Source organism: Sus scrofa, chromosome 17 (assembly GCF_054392235.1).
Source record: "Sus scrofa isolate SSC_HxYL_T2T_F1_AM1 chromosome 17, Sscrofa_HxYL_maternal_Yorkshire_Landrace_v2.0, whole genome shotgun sequence".
NCBI classification, from domain to species: domain Eukaryota; kingdom Metazoa; phylum Chordata; class Mammalia; order Artiodactyla; family Suidae; genus Sus; species Sus scrofa.
In genome coordinates, this window is record NC_139399.1 from 58,047,144 (window position 1) to 58,070,111 (window position 22,968).

The following is a 22,968-nucleotide window of genomic DNA, read 5'->3' on the forward strand; positions in this document are numbered from 1 at the left end:
AGGCATCTAAATTGGAGAGGAAGAAGTAAAAGTGTCACTATCACAGACCATACACAAAATTCAACTTAAAATGGATTAAAGACTTGAAGTCTTGAAACCATAAAACTCCCAGAAGAAAACATTGGCAGTATGCTCTTTGATGTAAGTCTTAGCAATATCTTTCTAGATACCTCTCCTCGGGCAAGGGAAACAAAAGTAAAAATAAACAAATGGGAGTATATTAAACTAAATACTTCTCCACGGCAAAGGAAACGATCAGCAAAATGAAAAGACAACCCACCGCATGGAAGAAGATATCTGTATGTAGTATATCCAATAAGGGTTAATATCCAAAATATATAAAGAACTCATACAAATCAACAACAAAAATAAAACAACAGCTGATTTAAAAATGGGGAGAGGAGCTGAATAGACATTTTTCCAAAGAAGACATATAGACAGCTAACAGGCACATGAAAATACCTTCAATATCACAAACCATCTGGGAAATGCAAATCAAAACCACAGTGAGGTATCACCACATGCCTGTTAGGAGAGCTGTTATCAAAAGGGCAAGAAATAACAGGTATTGGTGCAGATACAGAGAAAAGGGAACATTTATACAAGGTAGGACTGTAAACTGGTACAGCCACTATGGAAAACAGTATGGAGAGTCCTCAAAAAATTTATAGAACTAGCATATCATCCAGCTAGCCCATTTCTGGGTATTTACCCAAAGAATACAAAAACAATGCACAAGCAAAGTGGCCCAGTCAGACATATATATACATTCCCTTTCTTTCATTGTCTATCTCAAGAGATTGGCTATAACTCCCCGTGCCATACAGTAGGGCCTCATTGTTTATCCATTCCAGATGTAACAGTTTTCATCTACTAACCTCAAACTCCCAAGTCCATCCCACTCCCCACCTCATATGTGAAATCTAAAATGTGGCACACCATCCTGAAGAGGCGATTAATATATTTGCAAAGGCAAATAAATGGAGGACGTCCACTGATACTTGGCGGTTACTTGCTTTGATTTAGGTATAACTTTTCTCTCCACTGGTCTGGAAATGGTGAATTTAAATGCTGAGACCTGCATCACAAGGATGGTTTCCAAGTTCCTGGTTTAGGCTGGATGAGGAATGTTCCCAGTCCATCCTGTCCAAGGATGGATATTACCTGTCCTTAAACATCGTTTTCCTCAGAAGCAGGGACTTCTCTCCAAGCATAGACCACTCCATTTTAAACACTTAGTGACTATGAAACGTAAGTCCACATCCCTCAGTGGCCCTAGCTTCAGATCCATAGCTTCATCTTAGGAAAAACCTGGCCCATAGCTTTCCCCACCCTGACATTCATTGCTTGAGACTTAGCTAAATTCTATCCCAGCTCCGGAATCATTTTATGAGCAGTTCCCAGCTGTGTGAGTTGATGGGCAGGGCCTATCTCCTGGGGACCTAGAGAAGTACCCAAGTAGTGTTTGACAAGGTGGAAGCCAGATGTGTTAGGGTGGCCAACAGCCTTTGTCACTGGCTCCCAGTCAGGGGCCTGGAGGTGACCTGACCCACCTCAGTGGCCACAAGAGGAGAGCTTTTCTGGCTAAATGTTGAAAAAACTCTTCCTGTACGGAATATTTCAGAAGTTCACGCTCTAGTGAAAATCAGATCACCTGAAAAGCTGTGTGTGGCCTGCAGTAGAGACAGACACTGTCCAGAAGACAGCCAATTTGTGGATGCAACATATCTGGCTATTTCAGAGAAGAGGGAATCCTTGATGGACTCCTAGTGCACTGGAGTCTTAACTATTTGAATTTGAATCAGGATTTTTTCAGTTGCAAGGAGTACAGTAAATAATTAACAAGGTTTAAGCCAATGCTTTCCAAACTTTAATGTGCATACAAATCACCTGGGTTCTTTGTTCAACAGCAGCTTCTAACTCATTAGGTCTAGGTTCATGGCTGTAACAGCCTTCCAGGCGCAGCCCATGCTTCAAGTCCAGGGACCACACTTTGGGTTGCAAAGGGCTATACATTACAATCACTTGTGAAGCCTTTAAAAACCCGCCAATGACTGAATCCTAGCATCAGAAATTGACTTAATTGCTATAGAATATGGCATTGGCATCCACATATTTTAAATCTGTGCTTCTGATGTGCAGCCAAGATTGAGAACTGCTGGCATAAGACAGACAGTTAATTATCTCACATAAAATTTAGTACAGAGAGGGCATTCCTAGGACTGGGTTTGGAAGTACAATATTGTAATTAAAGGAGCCAGAATCTTCTTGTTCCTCTGTTCAACCATCTTCATTGTGTCCTCAAACTCATGCCTCATGGTTTCAAGCTGGCTGCACAATTCCAGACATCGCATCCTCACACAGGGCAGAAATAAATGACAGACTCTTTGATCCTTGCTTAAGAGAAAGACAAGAGTGTGTCAAAGTCCTTCATGGAACTCAGCTGCCAGCTGTCCCACTGACACCTCCTTAGACATCTTTTTGGCCCAAAGTGGGTTATACATAGGGTTGCCAGATTTAATAAACATTCAGTCTGTCCTGAATTTAAACTGGAATACACTATACTGAAAAACTATTCATTGTCTATTTGAAATTCAAATATAACTGGATACTCTGTATTTTATCTGGCCCTAATGACACACACAACCATTAACCAATCACAAACTGAAACAGCATTATCACTTTTGGTTTAGCCTCCAGCCCCCACAACTGACCCACCTCTAAATCCTTTCCTCAGCCTGAGTATTTCTCTCTCATTGGCCAGATCTGGGTCACATGTCTGTCTATGAGTTAATTGCTGGGCTAGAGGAATCAAATGTGCTGATTGGCTTGGCCTAGGTGTATTCCCCCTTCACAAATGTAATGGAAATAAGGGAGAAGCCATGCCCCCAAAGCACAGCTGGAATGCTATCAGCTGAAGAGTGAGCTAATCCTGTTTTTTTTTTTTTTTTTTTTTTGGCCTCTCCCACAGCATGCAGAAGTTCCTAGGCCAGGGATGGAACCCATACCACCGCAGTGACCCGAGCCACAGCAATGACAATGCCAGATCCTTAACCTCCTGAGCCACCAGAGAACTTCAACTTTGTCTTAGTCTGTATATTCTGGGGCTGTGATGTCCCTGGAGGGCTGTCCCTCCCAGGATGGCCAATTCTTAAGAGATAGAAAGCAACTTGCCTGTGAGTGTACTTTTCAACTACAATCAACCAATCCAGAGCCCACACTCCAGCCACCTCCGCTCAGGCCCTCACACTCCAGGCCCCTATCCACCTGCTCTAATCACCCCAGGGCCAGGTTTCAGACACCCAGAGGTGCCCCTCTGCCCCAGAGCCCACTGAAACCCTTCCAACTAGCCAATCCTAAGCCTGTTTGCCCTGCTTCTCCCTCTCCTTGCCATGGAAACCACCACAGAGCTCTTGCCCACAGTTCCCTCCTCTCCCTCTGCCCCATCAGCCACATCCCCATGGTCCTCTGTTACGTGCTTCTCTTCCAAAGTGGAACAAATGACCTCTTCAACGGCAGCCATCTTCTCATCTGTTGGCCTTACCATACCTTGATTTTCTGTTACTACACTATGAAACAGAGGCAAAGGATTTCTTCTCATCCTGTAAATATACATGAGCACCTAACGAATGCCAGGCACTATTTGGTGCCCAGGATATAGCCAAGAACAAAGCCCACACAATGCTTCTCAGACAGATGTTCTCACAAGGTAAGATCAATAAACGCATATAATTTGTGTCATGTTGGATAGCGATAAGTGCTGGCAAGGAGGACAGGGAATTGGGAGGGTGGGAGGGAGGTGATAATTTTAAATAGAGTGGCCAAAGGGGGCCTACTGAGAAGGTGACATCTGAGGAGAGACCTGAAATAAGGGAGAGACCACACAAACAACTGGGGGAAGAGCAGTCCAGACATAGGGAACAGCAAGTGCAAAGGCCCTGAGGTCAGAAGGGAGTTTAACTGGCTCACTCTGGCTGCTGGGTGGAGACGACAGCAATCATCTGAGCAGGAACCTGTTCTTCTCAGCATCCACTGCCCTGCCTGGTACACAACTGACCAGCAATAAACACTTGCAGAACAACCTACAGGTGGGGCTCGCTCACCTCCCTGGAAGGGTCCTCTCCTCTGTCACAAGATATCCGGCTGTGGAACACGGCATGGGGGTGGGATGTCCACACACACACCTCCTCCCACTACCACAATTTTCTTTCTTCATGCCTCTCACAGAAGCTTCGACATCCAACCAGCTCCCTTACTCCGTCTCTGGACACTTCTCTTCCCTCCTCTCGTCGGATTTGGGAATCCCCAGAGGGAAACATCCATCTCAGTCTTTCTGGCTGGACCTGAGTGATGTCCTGACTGCTCCCCCACAGCTGTGGTGTGGGGCTGGGGTTCCTCAGTCACCTGGAGACCAGCTCCTCTTTGCACGTTCAGCGCAAGAATCCAGAAGCAAGAGTGATGTTTCTGAACACTCTGGACTAACGAGTTTTCAGAGACAACTGCTAAAGCTCTTGAGAAGACAAAGAGAAGGAGTGGTGTGGCTGTAAAGGGAGAAGGAACCAAGAGAGATGTCTGTCGTGCTGTAGACAAAGTATCAGATCAGCCGTGATCTGGACACTCTCTTGGTTCAGCCACTTCAAGTCTTTTACTAAAAAGAAAAAGTTTTACGGGAGCAGAAACTCTCGTGTCACTTTTCCCCGACACTTTATTTTGAAAAATTTTAAACAAATTTTGCAGTGAACACATTATACCCACCACCTGCATTCCACCATTAGCATTTTACTCTAATCGTTTTATAATATATCTGTCTCATATCCTTCCAAAGATTTCCTAAGCATCTAGAGAGAATACTGGCCCCAGGCCAGAAGAAGAGGGAGCTGGGATATTTCCTTAGGAACCCGCCCTTTGATGGAATAATTCTCTCCGGTTTCTCTCCAACCACTGCTCACTGAACAGGAAATTAGGCTGAGCCCAGAGAAAGCCAGCTGACTGGTAATTAATGCCTGGGAGTGTTCTGAGAGGGTGAACACCAGTGCCAGGGCACCAGGGACAGAGCTCACAGGGACCATCTCCCAGCTCCATCCACCTGACCCAGGGCAGCAAACACAGCTGCAGCTCCACCCTCCTTACCTGAGTATCACAGGCCCTAACGCTGGAAAGTCTCTTGAAGGACACAGGCCCATTTCTATACTTGTTTTTGACAAATGAGGAAACAGAGGCAGAAGATACCCAGGGAGATCATAAGCTTCATGTCTCAGGCTGTATCTACCTCGAATCACAATGCTGGGCCTGGGGTCCTGGTGCAGAAAGACTGGTATTGATTGACCTGGACAGCAGGCTGGTAAATGGATTTAGACCAAGACATGGGAATTGCTGTTGGATTCACAAGCAAAGCATCTCCATCCCTTTTCTAATATAAAATTGTTCTTAGCTGTCCCCAAAGCATCAAGCAAAAGTGATGTTAAGACCAAATCATGTTTCCAACAAATATCTTTTGAGTACTTCCTTTGCCTGGCAACATTCCAGGGCGTGGGGCTACTACAGCAGTGAGTAAGACAGGCGCAAACCCTACTCTCTAAGAGTGGAGGAGACAGATAATCTCATTAGAAAATGAATACACAGGATAATTTTAAAGAGGAAAAAAATGCTAAGTAGCATTAAATAAAGGGAGGGAAGGAGGTCAGACAGTGGTGGTGGGCGAGGCTGCTGTAGATGGACAATCTGCAAAGACTGAACAGTTAGACCATGCTGAGGATTTTATTTAGTTATTTTTTTTTCTTTACTTAGATTTTCGTCCATTTAGTTTATTCTAACCAAAAGAAAATAGGGGAGGAGGCTTCAAAGGGGGAGGGAAGTGAGCTAAGACATAGGTTCCAACAGAATCCCTTGCTGCATGTGACGAAGAGATTATTCGGACAAGAGTGAAAGGGGGGAGGCCACATGTGAAGCCAGTGTCATTGCCAGGCTGGAGTTAATGAGGTCTGGACCAGGGTGTGCCGTGCAGGTGGTAAGAGCTTCTTACCATTGGACAGACTCCAGGTATATCTGGGGGACTGAGGGTGGGGACTAAGGCAAAGAGAAGAACGAGGGCAATGTCCATCTTTTAACCTGAATCACCAGGTTGATGGCCGACCACCAGCTCTTCTCTCGTGGAAGCAATAAACATTTGCTGTAGGATCTGCCATGCCGATAAGCTCAATATTTGGCTCTGATTGTAATTTTGCATCAGTGACTCTTGAAAACCAACAGAATGTCCTGGCTTAAGAAAGTGTAATGGGGACAGAGGGGAGAGCCAAGCAAAGAAAGCCATGAAACCTTAAAATGTACTAATATTTTTTTCTCTCCATTATAAAGGTGGAGAAACTGAGGCACAGAAAAGTTAAGAAACTTGTGCTGGGTCACATAGCCAGTAAGCAGTAAAGCCAAGATTTAAACCCAGAGTACATGTTCCTAACCACTACACTATTTAACCAGTCATGGTAGAGGATATTGAGTTATTGGAATATTGAGTTATTCCAATTTGAAAGGTTATTTTTCACTGTTGGGAATAATGTTGATGGGAGTAACTATATACTAGTTTCTTTGCCACATTGAGTAAGTGTTTCTGAAAACCAGTTCCAGAGAGCAAATGAGGTGGTCTTAGGATCCCTTGTATTCTGTGGCATCTGTCAGCCCCCACCTGGCAATTCTACAAGCTTAGCTTCATGCCTGAAAGTTTTTTCTTTTGTGAAGGAGCTGAGAGTTCTCCACAGTAGTTGAAGTGGCCCTGAATATAGTTGAGTACCTTCCTTGAGGTGAGGGGGATAGGAAGAGGGGCATGAGTCTTCTAAACCTCTAAATAGAGCCAGATCAGCGCTGCCCGTCCCCAAACCCCAGCACATCATCTCATAGTCAGCTACAGCCAAGGCACAAAGGGGCTTCTGAAAAATGTTTTTCTTTTCTGCTCGTCCATGTGGTGGCTCTGACATTTCTCTGGGCTGGAGATTTCTTGGCTGAGATAATCCCAGGCTTCCTTCCAGTCTCAGGGTGGAGAACAGCCGTCCATCCTAATTAGGGTCTGGTTGAGAGGACCAGTGCCAAGACACAGCAAGAACAGGGACCTGTCCTGCTTCCTGTTTGCAAGGGGGCGGTCTAGGGATTGCGAACCATGAATGTCTTTGCCCTACCTTCTGCAAAGTGGTCATGCCTCCGGAGTGGCCACTTGGAAGTATCGAAAGCTCTGAAGAACTGGTGTAGGTGCTTATCAATCAGTAAATGGCCTGTCACCAAATTTTCCAATTGATTACGTAAACCCTTATGTTTTGGCTTCTGTCATCAGGAGGTTAAAGGGAGGAAACCTTGGACGCTAAGGCCTTTGGTCAAGGAGGCGTGGCAGCTGTGGACACTGCCCAGGTGTTACTGGCTTAATTCTGTAAAGTTGTGGTAAGCCTCTCTGGGTGCAGGGCTCTCCCAGGCCTTGAGGGACACCCAGATGAGTATGGCCTTCACCCTAAAGAGCAAAGTATCCAGCTCAGGGTCCTCCCAACACTAGTCATCCATCTACGACCTCTTGATTTTTACAGCACTCCAGTGACATCTGGGAACAAAAGGATGCTTGTTGACATGCAGTGTGCTGTGCCACCTTTCCTGGGGTGCCCATGAGCTTGGCCTACAAAGGCAGGGGTCTGTCTGTGACTAAGGGAAGGAATCCCTCAGGAGAGCAGGACAAAGACTGCTCAGTTCTCATCCAGACTTTGCCCTGAGCAATTTTATGACCTTGGTCAAGGCATTTTCCCACTTGGGCCTCAGCCTCTCTAACCCTATCATTAGCGGTGTGGACCACTGCATCGCAAAGGTCCATCTCTCCTTCTAACAGCCTGGGTTCAGCATCTGAGAGGTGACAGCATGAAAAGCCTGCCTGGGTCAGAAAAGCAAAGAAAATGTGTCCTGAGGATGCACCGCTTTTCACAGCACAGGTGAGGGAGGTCCACCTGTGCAGGCAGGTAAAGCCTGGACTCTGAGAACACACTCCAAAGTCTGAGGCCACAGTTAACAAACAGCTGCTTCACCTCCATTGGTCTTTTCCAAAGTGAGAAATCCAGGTGCATTCCTGGATCAGGATCTGCTTTTCTCAGGACTGCCTCCGCTCCAGGGCAGGTAAACCATGACAAGGAGCCACTGTTTCCTCCCCAGGGACAGGAGTAAGGACAGAGAGAGAACATAACTTCCTAGTATGTCATGCCCATAGGTCTTTATCAAGTGAACACTACACCTGGCCTCTCACAGGTTCAGATGTCTTCGAGCAGGTCTCAAGGATTTAGAGGGATGCTTCATTCATTGTTGGGGTGCTTCAGCAGCTTAGAAAAAGAGGCTCTGGCTTTCTTTGCTTGGACAGCCCTTTCTGGAGAATCTGACACATCATCATTTGAATCATGTCCCTTTGCCTCCCCACAGTCTGAATTTTCTTAGTTACAAGGGACAAAGTTCAACTCCAGCAAGATTGATATAAAAAAATTTATCTCATGAAAATTAAAAGTTCAACGATACCTTGCTTCCAGTATAGCTGGATCCAGAAGCTCAAGCTGTAGCCCCTGAATCCCCATCTCTCTAATCTATTTACCTGTGTTAAAGACATCACTGCATTAGTAATCTAGAACGCACGGTACTCCTGTGTCCTGAGTCCAGAATTGGTCTGGAGGCAGCATTTGCTGCCCAGGTAGCAGGTCTCCTGAGCAGAAGACTCTGGACTAGAAAATTAGTTAAGCATCAAAATGTCTAGCAAATGCCAAATTCCAACAAACAGTGGTTGAGCCTACTGAGTTAATTCAGTTTTTCCAAAAGTAGGTGCCCTGTAGTGACAGTAGAGTACAAAAGGTCATTTTACATGTCATGTCCATAAACATTATTTTAAGGGACATGTTTATTTCAATGTATATTATGAAAAAAGTAAAACACATGGACATGAACTCCATGGTTTCACAGCCATTACTGTATGGGCTGAGGTTTAATTTAAAAGAACGAGTCACTTTAGAGAATATTAAACATAGTAGTACCAGCAGTGCATTGAGATGGCGAGATCAACAAGAGTGGGCTGGGGTGTGAAAGGTGCCACTCAGGAAAGGCAGAGTTACTGGCAGGCTGGTGTTCAGCACTGGAGCTCAAGCCCCATTGGTCTGGGGACATCCCAACCCCACCCCATTAAAGTCAAAGAGGATGTCAGGTTGACCTCACCCCCGCCCAATGCAGTAGGAAGGTTTGGCCCCGAAAAGAAATTAGGTCTGTTTTTCTCCACATGTCTCCAGGCTACTGCTGGAGAAAACAAGTTCCGGTTGGCTGGCCTGGCTTCACTTAAAATATTTAAAACTGGCTTCTTTTGCCCTTCACGGGCGATGTGTTTCAGGTACTTCCCTCCCTCCCAGGGCAGGGCTGCAGAGAGAGTTTAGATCATTTGTTTTTGTGTAAAAGAGGCTGATTTATAGAGCCTCTTCATTAACAGCTGTTTTAATGAAGCAGGTTACTGTCCCGAAGGGAGGCTTAACATACAGTGTTACTTATGCATAGATGCTGCTGTCATTTAAAAGGATTGTTAAAATTGTGCTTTAATAGCGAGCTGACATAAATCTTCCCCTGGCCTATTTGGACAGGGATGAGTGCACCTAACAAGTAGATGTGCAAAGGAGCTTACAGGCAAAGGCACCCAACAGCTAATTGCCTCTGAAATGAGTAGGATGGGAACATAAGCACTCAAAACCCAGGTTTTATGTCCAGTAAAAATAAGAAACAGTTCTGCAGGCTGCTTGCTTTTTGCCAACACAGCATTTGGAGCTGCTGACCGTAGCCGGTGAATTATTCACCAGGTGGTGGCTTCCCCTGCACTCATGTAGAAGGGAGACTAATAGGTCGATGGGCAGCCAGATTTTGCTGTTTTTATTTCTAAGGCAGACTCTAGAGACCCAGAGAGGGTGCGTTCTCAGCAGGAACTGCTTCATCATGATTTGCAAAGAGCAGGCAAAAGGTTGAGTCTGCCTGAGGTGCCCTGGGTTCTGCATTCAACAAATATTTATTGAGCACCTAATATGTGCCAAATGCTATACTTGACCAGGTCACTAAAGGCCCCTTTAATGGCGAGAAAACACGGACTGAAATCCCCCCTGGCGGCAGGTGGTCCCTGGAGAGAGAAGGGTGAAGTGGACATGATGAGGTGGGTCTGGTGGTTGCCATGACTGCCGCCTCCTCCAACAAGTAGCTAAAGTTTAGCTCACTTTTACAGAGCCCATCCATCTATATGAATCACTTTACTTAACCCTCGCGACCCAGGAGGTGCACAGTATTACTAACCTCATCTTACAGGAAACTGAGTCACACAGAGATTAATCGAGTAAATGGCACAGTCGGAATTTGAACCACAGTTCGTTGAGCTTCACGGTCTATTTTAATCACTCTGACATCTTGCCTCTTCTCCAAGGAAATGTAATGGCTAAGAAACAGATGCTGAGCCTGAAAATTCAATAAACAGGACTCTGGTAGGATTTTTCCAGTCCTGTAGGGCAGAAAAGAGACAGGAGTTGGTTGCTAAGCAACCTACCTGTAGTCGGTGAGCAACTCCTGGGAGCTGGGTCAATATTATCATGTGATCAAGACCTGACCAACCAGAGCACCCCATTCTCCAGACTGTGGTGAGTGGCTCAGGATGTGACCCAAGATGCCCCAGATGCAGTTAGCACCCGGGCTTTTCAGTGACGGGAAAGAGGGGTAAGTAAGCTAAGAGGATATCAACCCAGAGGGGCTGGGGGTCATCCTGGCTACTGCCGAGGGATGGGTTATCTTAGCATAAAGCCACTGTGGAAATAAAAAGAGCCCAGATGACATTGTCAGGATAAAGATTAAGCTGAGCTTTATATGATCCAATAAATCCCCCATGTGCTTAAGTCATTTTAAGTTGGTTTTTTCCATCACTTGTAACCAAAAGTGTCATGACAGCTATCGTAAAAAAAAGCATTAAGGCTCCTATTTGACAGATGTTAAAACTAAGACCCCGCGCAGAAGACAAGAAAAGGGGAGGAACTAATAATTACTATTTGCTATACCTGCAGTTCACTGTGCCAATGCTTTACCTAATGTGATTTAGCTGGGTTGCAAGCCCTAATGTGACACTAATAGTGAGATATCTCAAGTCACATTGTTCCAAGCCTCAGTTTCTCCATCTATGTGACCAGTGAGCCAGGCTCTATCCATTTGTTCCTTGTGGCGTTAGTACCACCTAACATAGAAAGTTTTCATGGTCAATGGGTCCAGGAAAGGCTGTACCTTCTAGCTTCCTCTTTGGAACATCAGCATGTTAAAGGCTCTGAAAAGCCCCGCAGCCGAGACACTCCTGTGGCTAACCTAGCATTTCCAAAAGGTATGAGTTTGGTTCTGAATTCATCATGGATATTCAAAACATGAATAGAAAGAAAAAGAAGATATCCAATAAGTAAAATCCCATTGTCCTGACATACCAAAAACTGTCTTAAGGACTGAAATTTTTGATTCACTCTGGAAAAGCCCATTTTGAATCTCTCAAAGGCTAAATGAATGGGAAGTCATCAAGCTGCAGCATGCAAACCACAGGCTAGACAAAGAGAACTGTCCTACAGAGCAAGTTGTCAACCTAGACATGAAGTAGTAAGCCTTGGATAGCGAGACATCCATCTGTTATAAGCCAAGGGCTAGATGACCTCCTCTTGAAACAGAAGGCAGAAAATAGAAAGTTTTTGTTCTAACAACACAATGCAGAGCACAGAGGGGTGACCTACACAAGCCCACATGATGGTCACACCCTCATTTCCATCCATTCCAGTTATCTGAGGTTTCTCAGTACTATTATCCCAAGCAATTAACCGCACATGGATTGGGGGTGAAGGAGACAATACTTCCACAGGCAACCTCTCTGACGCTTGCTGTGTCTTCACCGTGTATGAAGCTGAACATCCCTCTGCTGGCTCACCTGTGGTTCTCTCCAGACAGACTTCATACTAGCAGCTGCAACAGTCTCTGCCCCAGGCTGGGTCCTTGCAGGAAACAGATGGCAAATCTCCAGCGGGAAACTGAGAAGGGGGTAATGGAGTGAGTGTTTACAAGGGGACTGCAGGTTAAGGGAACCAAGAAAGGATGGTGAAGGCCCTGAGGATTAGCATCGAGGTAAGCTGTTACCTCCCCAGACCTGAAGGTTCGAAGGAAGAAGCGGACATAGAGCCCAGGGAGGGCTGTGGTTTCAGGAGAGGGCCCCTGACAGGAGCGAGAGAAGGAAGAGAAACTCAGCCTTTGCCGCCCTCAGCACTGCAAGTCTGTTCCTGAATACATCTGAGGGGGAAGGTCAAGGCAGAAGTTTTAAACTTTTATGAAGTGCAATTTTTCTTTTCAATTGTTAGTGCTGTGATCATCCTGCCTGAGGAATATTTGCTTTCCTCGGCATCTCAAAGATTCCCACCCATGTTTTCTCCTAGTTTTAGCTGTTATGTCTATGACCCATTTGAAGTTAATTTTTACATGGCATGTGTAAGGGGTTGAAGTTCATTTTTTCCCTTTATAAATATTCATTTATTTATGAACCATTTGTCAAAAAGACTTTCTTTTCCCCACTGAATTACCCAGACACCTCTGCTGAGCATCAGTTGACTATATATGAGTGGTGTATTTGTGGACTCTCCTCTGTTCCATTGATCTACACATCTCTCCTTATGCCAGTACCTCCCTATCTTGATTACTGCAGCTTTACAATAAGTCTTGAAATCAGATAATCAAAGTCCTGGAACTTAGTTATTTAAAATTTTTTTTTCTATTCCAAGTCCTTTTTGTTTTCATTTAAATCTTATAATCAATTTCTAAAAAGTCTCCTGGAATTTTGGTTGGGATTACAAATGCAGTTTGGGGAGATCTGCATTTTAATGATAATACCAAGTCTTCTTATTATATCCTAATCAGATTATATCCAGTTATATCCTTCTGTTTATTTCAGTGTTTAATTTCTGTTGGTGGAGTTCCGTTGTGGCTCAGTGGTTAACGAACCCGACCAGGATCCATGAGGTTGCAGGGTTGATTCCTGGCCTCGATCAGTGGGTTAAGGATCCAGTGTTCCCATGAGATGTGGTATAGGTCGCAGGCTGGCTCAGATCCCACATTGCTATGGCTGTGGTGTAGGTTGGCAGCTACAGCTCCAATTCAACCCCTAGCCTGGGAACTTCTATAAATTGCTGGTGCAGCCCTGAAAAGACAAAAGACAAAAAAAAAAAAAAAATGTGTTGGTTATATAGTTTTTAGAATACAGGTCTTGTGTATGTTTGGTTAAACATATCCCCAGGTATTTTAAAGTTTTCTGAGCTATTGCAAATGGCATTCTAAAATTTCATTTCCCATTGTTCATTGCTATTATATAAAATTTAAATTGACTTTAACTATTGATTTTCTATTCTGGGATCTTTCTAAATTTGCTTATTACTTCTTGTCAGCTATTTTGTTGATTCTTTAGGACAAATGTCTCTTTTAAACAGCCTTGATCCCCTCCTCGGAAGTAACCGCTGTGATCTCTTCAATGCCTCTTTCCAGATCCTTTCTCATATATTTTCCCCACATAAATATGGACCCATAAAAAAGACATCTTATTTCCTGCAAATGGTATCAAATTGTGTTATCATTCTTCAACTTGATTTCACTCAACACCATGTCTTGAAGATATTTCCATGACAGAAATGAAGATCTAAAAATTCTGTTAAATTGTTGTATTTTTAGTTTGGAGAAAACCATTATTTGTTTAGCTGTTCTGTGAGGGACATTTAGGTCAACTGCAATTTTTTGCAACTACGAGCATTACTGCAATGAGCATCCTCAGAAATATCTCTGTGTTCATGCGGGTAAAATTTTCCCCAGGACAAAATGTGACTAAGGGTGAACTAGCTAGTCCTGGGATACATACAGGTGACATTTTCAGAGAATGATGACCCCCCTCTTCCTGGGGCTCCTGGTGAGACTCAGACCTGCAGGGCATTGCGTGGAGTCTGAGAGGGAGGGGATGGAGGAGCTGGCCCTGTGAGGGAGGGAGAGAGAAGGGTATGGCGCTCATGGGTACATGTGTGCATAGGGGACATAGATAATGGTATACATGTATGTATGGAGATCACATACACACAGTGTACATGGACAGACGTATGCTTGTGGACATGTATGTATGGTGCTCAGGGCACCTGTGTGCATGGGGACATGTATGTACTACACATGACATGTGTGTGCATGCGGTGCACGTCCACATGCACATGACATGTGAGTGCTGACTTGCAAAAATAACACAGACAGGTCTGGACTTGCATGCCTGTGTGCATGTGAACAAGCATCACCATGTGTGTGCTGCCCAGGCTGGTGTTGGTGCAGGTGTGGGAAGTATAGGTGCATGCAGGGAGGTGCTCACGGGGAGCCCATGTGTGGAAGTGAGCGTGTTGGCATGTGTGTGAAACTGATGACTCTCGTTTGCAAAGTGCCACTGCCTGCCAGACATTCTTCTAAGCACTTTCTCTGTATTAACTCATGTCATCCTCGCAACAGCTTTTCTGAGATAGGTTCTTAGGTTTAAGGAAACCAAGGCACAAGGGTGTTCAATCACATGAGCCAAATCACACAGTTTGGTGCTGGGACCTGGACCCAGAGAGTGTGGCTTCAAAACCGGTGATTCAACCTCTTATATTTGAGTGTTTGTACACAGCAGAACACTGTGCATACAGTGGTTACACGCAGTGTGTCCACAAGTGTGTGTGTAAGGTGGTGGGAAAATGTGCTATGTGTGTGTGCAAGGCTCCATGGATGTGTGCATACGTGGGAGTGTACCTGTGTGCAATCACATGCAGCTGCTGTAGATGTGCTTTGTACAAACGTGGATACAGGCTCACAGGCGAGCATCCACACACCCCTGTGGGCACCAGGCAGGCACGCTCCTTTGGGGACGAGGTGTGGGTTTGCACCCAGACCTAACGGAGGGATCACAAAGCCCTTGAGGAACTCGGAGGGAAGCCTCTCTCCCTTCTCTCCTCCCTCAGACCCTAGCCCTCCTCAGCTCAGACTCTGCAGTGGCCTCAAATGACCCACAAGGCCTGGTCTCCTGGCCCCTCCCACTGCCCTGCAACCTCCCACCTCAGGGCTTTTGCACCCCCTCTTTCTTCCTCCACCAGCGCCCTTACCCAAGCAGCCACCTGACTCTCTGCCTTCGGTTTGCACTCAAATGACACTTCGTCAGTGAGGCCGTCCCCTGCTGCCCCATCTGACGCCACATACCCGACCTTTGTCCAGCTTTCTTTTCTCCACCGCACTGTGGTCATGAGTCCATGTAACTAATAAATGCATGCGTTTCAGTTCCGTCTCTTCCCCCAAACTAGGCTGGAAGGTCCAAGAAGGCAGGGATCTCCGCCCACCGTTCTCACTGCACAGCCCTGGCGCATAGTGGGCGCTCTACAGACACATGCTAACTGGGGGAGTGAGCTCTCCCTCTGGGCGCAGCACCTGATTGTCCTTCGGGAACCTCCATCCCGCGCTCTCGGCTCATGAGCTGTGAGTGGGGGAGCCCCAGACCCACTGCACGCGGGGTCCATGACCAGGCCTGGCAGGCGGTGTATCCGCGCCCACTGGCTACACCTGGACCAGTGGTAACGGCACAAGTGCTCAAATTCCTGCCAAACCCCCCCGCACCCCGAAGCCTGTGTCCTGGCCCAGGGCTGCTTCTCCCAAAAAGAAGGGCACCTTTTCCAACCGACATCAAAGCACCTCAGGGCCTAGCCCTGGCTGTGAGCAAATCCCACCACCCTGACCCCAGTGTTTGGGTCAGAGATGAGCATGTGACCAGGCTGCTCCAATCAGGTGAACCCTGAGAAATTCACTGGTGCCACGGTTACGGGCGAGGCCCATTAACACTTCTTGGGACATAAAAACAGACTCCGGGTAATAAAATAAAGTCTAACCTTTTTGTTTTCCTTTGTGCTTCATCTGGTGTCAGTGGCTCACAGGCTGCCTCGGGCGGAGGCCTCGCACCCAGCCCTTCAGACCAGAGTTCCTGGGGCAAAATGGCTGCGCCGGCACCTCAGCGCACTGCGCGTGGGGAAGCGCTACAGCCGCGGACACTCAGCCCAAGATGGCGGCTGGGGCGGGCCGTGTGCAGAGACGCTGCGCCCGGCACTGGAGCCCCAGCCGCCTGCCCGCCTGCGCCTGCGCGCTGGGAGAACTCGCCCCCTCCCCGCCCTAATGACCGGGCCCTGCGAAGCAGCCCCGCCCAGGGCCTATCTCCCGAGCACATGTGCTGGAGAGCCCCCCATGCTCTTTAGCTTGAGCTCACACCTCTCCGTTCTCAGATGAAATCAAAGCTTTCCTTTGCTTCTCTTGGTCTTGTTCTATTGGCAGGAGGAACACAGGCAGAAGGACCCTTGTTGTGGACCGACCTGGGAGCGTTGGTAACACTGCCAGGAAAGAAATATCTTCCTTCTGGGGTTGCTGCACTGGCAGTGGTTTTTTCCCCAAATGGGGGAAGAGGAACAGGGAGAAACTGGCTAGAGCCCCTGGATTCAGCTCTACTTGAGGCCAGCCCCATCCTCGGGCCTTTACAGTTCTCTGAGCCCAAACATACATTCCCTTTGCTCGCATCTGTTTGGTGTTGGATTTTCTCTCACTGACAACTGCTGGACACCTGCCTGACCCTGGAGGTGAGGCAATGACGTCGAGCATGGCAGCTATGCAGTTAAACATAACCCAGCCCTTGAAAAGCACTTTGTCTTTTTTAAGTATTTCATGTAGAGGAAGGGCTTCCGGAGGTTCTGGCAGGCTCTGACCTCATCCCTAGTATCCCTTCTCTCCCCCCAACCCTGGGTTGCTCCCTTTAGGAACTGAGACCAGGGCAGCCTCTGTCTCCCCTTCCAAAGGGAATTTCAGGTACTCACAGATCCTCTCTTTCAGCTGAGTAATTTTCTTCTTTCCCATTTTGTCATCTGGAAAGATGGCAAATTGAAGCACTTAATTTTCCTCCTCCAAACCAATTAATATGAAAGTGCACAGCGCTGAAGCACGACAGCGAGGGCAAGCCATTTGTATCAATTAGCAAAAATAAACATGAGCTCTGTGCAAACTCAGAATAAAAAACAACCTTAGACGCATGAAGCCCAGCAGGGAAGCCCAGGAATTAGACCCCTGGAGCCTCTTGGAGGAAGTGGGGTTTGAGGGTGCTAATACAGTTCCATCTCATCCCCTAGACTTCTAAAGGTCCCCAAGTCAATATGCCCAGGAAACAAGAGAATTTCCAGGCAAAGCCACACCTCACCGTTCCCAAATTTCAGCTCATCCAAGCTGGGATGTTGAGTCTATCTCCTAAGCTTGTCCTTGGCTCATCCACTTTTCTCCCTGGGCTGAGCCCTGTGATCCATCATGGCTTTCCTGGATAATTATAACAGCCTCCCCACAGGTCTCCTGGCTTCCACTTGGCTCCCCTCAATCTGAACTCTCATTCCTTCAATACATATTACAGTCAGAGTGAGCTTTAGGGAGTTCCCATTGTGGCTCAGTGGTAACAAACCCAACTAGTATCCACGAGGATGCGGGTCTGATCCCTGGCCCTGCTCAGTGGGTTAAGTAAGGATCCAGCATTGCCGTGAGCTGCAGTGTGGGCTGCAGACACTGCTCAGATCTGGAGTTGCTGTGGCTGTGGCATGGGCCAGCAGCTGCAGCTCCAATTCAGCTCCTAGCCTGGGAATTTCCACATGCCAGGAGGGTGAGGCCCTAAAAAGAAGAAAAAAATGAGCTTAAGAAATGTAAATTGTCATGTCCCTCTTCTGCTCCGAAATGTTTAATGGCTCCCCATGGCTCCCCACTGCTCTTAGGATAAAATTTAATCTCCCCATAGTGGCCTCCAAGGCCCTGCATGGTTTGACCACCCCTCGGACTCGTCTCCCTCCAGTCTCCTGCCCCAGCTCACACCACTGCAGCCGCACCAACCTCCTTGTTGTTCTTCCAATTCATCAAGCTCAATCCTGCCCCCAGGCCCTTTGCACCTGCTATTTCCCCACATCTTTCCCTGTTGGCTCTTCCTGATCGTGCCTGTCTCAGGCTCAAAGGTGACTCCCCCATCCCACCCCATGCAAGCTAATGTCTCTGCTGTTTATTCCTTCACATTCACTCAATCCATAAGTATCTGTGGAGCATCTCTTGTGCTCCAGTCACATTCTAGGCCCTGGGGATACAGCAATAAACAAGAAAGACAAAAACACTGCCTGGTGGAGCTACATTCTGGTCTGGGGAATGGGGTGGTTAAGAAAAACAGCAAGTGCTCCAAAAACATTTATCATATGGGCAAATCTCCTGAGTCCTGAGCAGATGGAAAGCTCCTTCTCAGGGTCAAGGTTGACTGACTCCAGAAATGCAGATCAAAGAGTGGAGGTGACAGACTGTCTACAGGGAACTGAGTCACCTAGGAGAAAGTGACAGGTGTCATCAGACTTTCTTCTAAATTCAAAGAGGGCAAACAAACATTAATGAAACATTTGATGTCTGCTCTAGCTCATATGCAAGTTGTAGGTCAAATTTAGGACCAGAGAGAGTTATATTGTAAAGTGCTGTGTGTGTGTGTGTTTTATTACATGAAATAAATGTGTGTAATCAATATGTTTTATTAAGTCCTAGTGCATTTGTTGTTTTAACTATTGATGGAGGTGCAGTGTGGGACCTCTGCCCTAGAGAATTCGGCAGAGCCTGGAGCACTGGGGGAACTCCCTAGGGGGCTCAGGGAGGGTCCTCTGGGTGGCCCAGGAGTAATGAAGGCTTCTGGCTTAATGAGCACACACTACATGCCAGGACCTGCATCAGCGTTCACATGTGTGATTGCACTGACTCCTCGGGACAACCCCATTCAGCAGAGTCTTGTTATTACTTACATTTTACAGACGAGGGAACTGAGGAGCAGAGGAGTCTAGCCTTTTTCACAAGATCACAGAGCTCTTAGGGAGCAGAGTCAGGACTTTAATCCAGGTCCACCTGACTTATCCACAGCCAGAGTGATAACTTATTCCAGTTGGCCCAGGACTGTCCCAGCTTGAAAACTGGAAGTCCCATATCCTGGAAATCCCTTGAATCCCAGAAAAACCAGAACTGCTATCACCCAAACCAATGTCCATACTCTGAACCACAAAGTTAAACGTCCTTTTTTGGGAAAGCATACGTGGGGGCGGGGAGGGTCTCCACCCAGGTGGAAACACATGAAGAGGGATGAGAACCTCGGAAAGCGACGGGGGTGCCTGAGGAATGAGCAGTAGCCATATTACACTGGAATTTTTATATTTTTAATTATAAAGTAGTTATAGACTCACAGGAAGCTGCAAATAAAATTATGCTGAGTCCTGTGTACCCTTTACCCGACTTCCCCCATTGGGAGAAGAATTATATAGCTGGAACTCCGTATCAGAGCCAAGAAACTGACCTTGGTACTGACTGTTAACTAGACTACATACCTCATTCAGTTTCGTCATTATCTACATGCACTCGTGTGTGTGTGTGTGTGTGTGTGTGTGTGTGTGTGTGTGTGTATGTGTCTGTGTGTTAAGGATCTGGCATTGTCACTGCAGTGGCTCGAGTCTCTGCTGTGGCAGAGGTGCGATCTCTGGCCTGGGAACTTTCACATGCCACAGGCACGGCCACAATAAAATAATGTTATGTAATGGAATCAAAGGGTTTGTAACCTTTTGCAATTTTGTTTCATTCACCATGATGCTCTTGAGATCCACTGGGGCTGTCGCACGTATCAATAATCCACTCTGCTTTATGGCTGAGTCATATTTCATGGTCTCACAGTACGGATGCACTAGAGTTTGCTTAAACATTCACCTACGGAGGACGTCTGGGTTGTTTCCTTCTCATCTGATTTTTAAATACTTGTCAGAGGTAAAGGAAGACGGGCCTGACTGTGAGGAGCCCGAATGCCAAGATGGAAAGTCGAGGCTTGATCCTGTTGACTCTGTGCCAGAGCAGAGTCTAAATGAAGGGGCAGGGTGTGGGGAGCTATGCACTAGGAAGTACACAACTATTCAATTAGAAGTCACAGAAACCCAAAGCAAAAGAGGTAGGTTTCTGGCTTATGGAACGGTCTAAGAATTGTATGGCTTCAGGCATGGCTGGATCTAGGGATTTCAATGATGCCATCAAATCTGGTCTTTCTCTTCTTCTCTCTTCTTCTTCCTCCTTCTCCTCTGCCTTCTTTTTGCTTTTCTTCCTCTTCTTCTTTCTCTCTCTCTCCCCCTCTTCTTGGCTCTACTTTCCTCTCTATTGACTTGATTCCCCACAAGCCCATGCTGAGTGGCACCACGGACAGCCCCCAACCTCCCTCACACTCTAAGTAACTTGGGGAGTGCCAGTTGCCAGCTGGTTCCAGGAGCTGCACCTCCTGAGCCAATCACTGAGGATGAGAGAATGCACTACTCTGATTGGCTAGAACTGTCATGTGCCCTCCCCTGCAGCCAGAGTAGAATTAGCCTGAGAGTGGGGAGGGGAGAGTCTCCAGGGAAACCTGGGTCCCTGTCACTGTAAGACAGAGGAGGGAGGGATGCCTGATGGGCACCTACCTCAGGTGATGACTGCTGAAGGCCTGCTCTGCCAGCATGTTCAGGATGGACTACAGGTGAAAGGTCAGCTACTGTCACAAGCCAGTGGACAGATACACAAGGCACAGTGGGAACAGTGCTGAGAGCTCATGATACTCCTGGGAGCCCAGAAAAATATTCTAATTTGTTTGAAAATCATGAAGAAAAAAAATCCTGGAACACATTCATCTTTATATTAACATAGTCAAAATTTATTTTAGGAAAAAAGGGCCTGTGAAGATGAACAAAGTAGGACTAGGTGCTTGTGTGGACATGGTGGGCAAAGGGAGGCAATTAGGAAGGTGTCCCAATTTTGACCCTGGCATCTAAAGGAATGGTTTGCTCATCTTAAGGAAGCTGAGTGAAGAGTTAAGTGCCAGCTGAATTAGTTGAAATTACTAATGCAGGACTAAAATGACAGAGTTGAGGTTTGAATCCTGGATCTATGAGCACCTGGCAGGGCAGCCTCAGACAAAACCCTTTACCTCTCTGACCCTCCTGTGGCTCAGGAGGAGGAAGACAGCGAGAGAGAAAGGAGGAAAATCCTGGCATCGGGATCTTGGAAGCCAAGAAAGAAATAGGCATTAGGAAGGTGGAGGTCATGACCAGGGCTGGACCCTGCAAAATAGTCCAAAATGTGTGATGGGGAAGGTATTTGGGAAGAAAAGGCATAATGACTGTGGTTTTGTCTGGGCAGTTTCTAAGCCCTCTCCTTTTCGTGCATTATTCTTTCATTCAACCAACAAATATTTACTGGGCTCATTCCACTGTGCATCAGTCTCCAGGTCACCCACTTAGGAAATTCCCACTGCAGGGCTCTTCTGGAATGCTCTTGATTTCCACCTGTCCTATTTCTCAGCCACCTCTGATCATCTGAACAACCTTTTTGTATCCAGTAAATTCCCACCTTGCCTCAACTGATTATGGTTTCTGTAAATGGAAACCAAATGGAGAGCTCATCCCCTACAGCTGGTCCATGTGTTTGGGGAGGAGATGACTTCCCTACACTATGTAAGGATGGGCATGTGACCTAAGCCTGGCCAATCAGAGCAGACAATCCTTTAGCTCTGAGGGGTTCTCACTATAGTCCAGGAAGGGTGAGTCTGGGACACTGCTGGAACTCTCACAGAGGAGAAAGTATCTTTCCATTGGGGTTGCTGAGCTGGCAGGACAGCATGCCAGAGTTAATGGGAACCATCTCTATCACTGTAACAGAAGAGTCTTCCAGGCAATGAGGGATGAGAGATGAGACAAACACTTTGTAGTGACATTCAAGCTCCTGGATCCAGCCCCTCCTGAAACCCCTGGACCTGACCATGGCTGGGCCGGTAACTTCCCATTTTGGCTTAAGTCATTTTGAACTGGGCTTACATCTTTTCAATAAAAAAACCTCTGCCTTTTTTTTTTGCCATGTCTTGGGCCGCTCCCGTGGCATATGGAGGTTCCCAGGCTAGGGGTCAAATCAGAACTGTAGCCACCAGCCTACGCCAGAGCCACAGCTATGCGGGATCCAAGCCGCATCTGCAACCTACACCACAGCTCACGGCAACGCCGGATCCTTAACCCACTGAGCAAGGCCAGGGATGGAACCCACAACCTCATGGTTCCTAGTTGGATTCGTTAACCATTGAGCCATGATGGGAACTCCAAAAAACCTCTGCCTTCTACAGAGACTACAACACTCTAAAGCGAGTGGCAATCTCCATGGTTCATCATGGACAAGTGGCTGCACAGACAAATGTTATAATCAATGTGAGATGGTGGCACACAGTAGGTCTCCATATTTGTTATTCACCTTCCACCTCCCAGGTGGACTTACACATGAGTTTGCCAATTAGAAGAAAAGAAGGGGAGCTGCAAGCTATTTTCTCAAATCAACACTCTAAGGTCAACAACTGGAATTTCACATCCCCCTGCTTGCTAAACTCACACACCTTCCCACACCAGCTTTTTATCACAGTCTTGGGCCACCCAAATTATTCCAAAATAGACATCCTAAATTTCAAGAAGACAAGCAAAGCTAGTGTTAATGAAATGTTTAATGTCTGTTATAGCTTATATGTTAGTTTTACATCAAATTTATGGGCCTAGAGAGGTACATTTATAATGTTTGATGTGTACATTTTTATTACATTGGAAGACACACATATAATCAACATGGACTCCTGATTTATGACCATCTTTATAAAATTTAGAGCATAATTTCATTACTTCTAAATATTTACAGAGGTTCAAAGTTGTAGATTTGCTTTTACAGCATATTGTGACATAACATGGTTCTGTCTGTGATGTGTTTGATGCTAAGCCCTTGGTCAGGAAACAACCCCCCAAAAGAACCTTGGGCCCTTGGGGGTGTGTGAAT

At 46.5% G+C, this 22,968-nt stretch overlaps 1 long non-coding RNA gene across 6 annotated transcripts in view; it reads right to left on the minus strand.

Moving 5' to 3' along the window:
- LOC106508180 (uncharacterized) overlaps window positions 1-16,128 on the minus strand; it is a 90,007-nt gene extending 73,879 nt beyond the window's left edge. For 3 of the 6 annotated variants that reach the window (XR_014832550.1, XR_014832549.1, XR_014832547.1), the window contains exons 1-3: window positions 15,957-16,128; window positions 11,966-12,065; window positions 10,318-10,519 (exon numbers count right to left, since the gene is read on the minus strand). This is a non-coding gene — a long non-coding RNA (uncharacterized LOC106508180). The remainder of the gene's footprint in view (window positions 1-10,317; window positions 10,520-11,965; window positions 12,066-15,956) is intronic. The other 3 variants (XR_014832552.1, XR_014832551.1, XR_014832553.1) reach the window with 2 other exon arrangements.
- Between the last annotated feature and the right edge of the window lie 6,840 nt (window positions 16,129-22,968).